General features: G+C 42.6%; 1 pseudogene; it reads right to left on the reverse strand.

Annotated features, from left to right (window-relative positions):
- Positions 1–751: 751 nt before the first annotated feature.
- Positions 752–1,695, reverse strand: Rab5a-ps (RAB5A, member RAS oncogene family, pseudogene; annotated as a pseudogene).

Consider the following 1,998-nt stretch of genomic DNA (forward strand, 5'->3'; position numbering starts at 1 on the left):
TCCCTCTTCTCTCTTCTCTTCTCTTCTCTTCTCTTCTCTTCTCTTCTCTTCTCTTCTCTTCTCTTCTCTTCTCTTCTCTCCTCTCCTCTCCTCTCCTCTCCTCTCCTCTCCTCTCCTCTCCTCTCCTCTCCTCTCCTCTCCTCTCCTCTCTTCTCCTTTCCTTTTCTTCCTTTCTCTTTCCTCTTTCTTTCTTTCTTTCTTTCTTTCTTTCTTTCTTTCTTTCCTTCCTTCCTTCCTTCCTTCCTTCCTTCTTTCTTTCTTTCTTTCTTTCTTTTTTTTTTCCTAAGAAAGGGTTTCTCTGTATAACCCTGGCTGTCCCGGAACTCACTTTGTAGACCAGGCTGGCCTCGAACTCAGAAATCCGCCTGCCTCTGCCTCCCAAGTGCTGGGATTAAAGCCGTGTGCCACCACTGCCTGGCTCAATCAAATTTTAAGAAGTAACGGGACTGAATAAAATTAAAATGTCACCAATATTCATTCCTTCTTTCTGAAAATGCAGGACTGTTTTCTTAGGATTGATTTATTAATATGTGAAATGTAGACTTTTAAAGACTATTCAAATTACCATTTATTTGACTTTTGTTGCTAAGCATAAATAATTTTAGTCTTCTAAAAATGTTTTTAAAGCATACATTAGTAATTTTGAACATGTCATTCCTGACTATTATCCCAGTTTGGAGACTGGGTGGGTTAAGAGTGGGTCCATACCCACTGGAGATGAGTTGTTCCCCTGCACTTTCCCATGGAACAAGTGTACACACAGTCCTCATTTTCCTTTCTACTGCTGGAGGAGCACATGCATGTTATTAAAAATTAAGTTCAAAACACTCAAAATAATTCAGAATGAGAAACTTGATTCTACCATAGTCTCTTTTTGGAAGTCACACTGGGCCGGCTAAATGCTCCCAATTCCACGGTTTTTGCCATTCAGGAAGTTCACACTGGAGCTCAGTTACTACAACACTGGCTTCTGGCTGGCTGTGCAGGCTCAGTAAGGTCTACTCCTTGTCCTCTGGCCGAGTTTGCACCAGGATTCTGTGGTTCATTTTTTGGCAGCTTTTTAGCTATTGCATAAATATTTCATTTACATTCATTGATGTCTTAGCTGCCGTCTCCATAAATAGTGAGCTGTTGTCACCTGCATAGGACTGTGCTTCCTGGAAGCCAATGGCTGTTTTATTTGCTAAGTCAACTTTGTTTCTTAGCTATTCTAAAACTATCACAATATTAGGACTTGCTTGCCTTTGAAGTTCTTAAACCCAGTTTTTTGCTCTCGAAATGGATTCTACATTCGCGATATCATACACAGCTCTGGCTGCTTGTCCTTCTCGGTAGTACATTGGTGCTAGGCTATGATACTGTTCTTGCCCGGCTGTATCCCATATTTCAAATTTTACTGTTGTGTCATCAAGACCCACAGTTTGGGTTAGAAAGGCAGCCCCAGAGGTACTCTCTTGAAATTCATAAAATTGGTCTTTCACAAAGCGAAGCACCAGGCTTTATTTGCCAACAGTAGACTCTCCTAGAAGGACCAGTTTGACCTGGCATATTTTATTTCCAGTATTTGGCCCGTTGGTTCTTGTTGCTCCTAGATTAGCCATGTCCAAATCTTAAAGAAGTTCCTAAATTCAGATTTCTAAATGAACTTCCATGATATAAGGCATCAATTTTGTTTTCTTTCTGGAGAAAATACCTTCAACAATTTGACTTTGGAGCTGGGGACTGGAAGAGTGCTTGCCCAGCAAACAGCAAGCTCTGGGCCTCCTGTCAGCAAGGCCATGCAGTCATGGAGATCAGATGCACCGCAGCTGCAGTGGAGTCGCCTGATGGCTACTTCTCACACTGGCCTGAGGTGGACTCCAAGCACCATGCCACCCCTGCCTTGCTGCGTCTCCGTCTTAGCCATCTGGAGTCTTGAAGGCACAAGCAGACCTGAGAGCAACATAACCTCAAAGTCAATAGGAAGACGGACAGCCAAATAACGCCTAGGTTTTTTCA

This window comes from Mus musculus, chromosome 17 (assembly GCF_000001635.26).
Source record: "Mus musculus strain C57BL/6J chromosome 17, GRCm38.p6 C57BL/6J".
Lineage (NCBI taxonomy): Eukaryota > Metazoa > Chordata > Mammalia > Rodentia > Muridae > Mus > Mus musculus.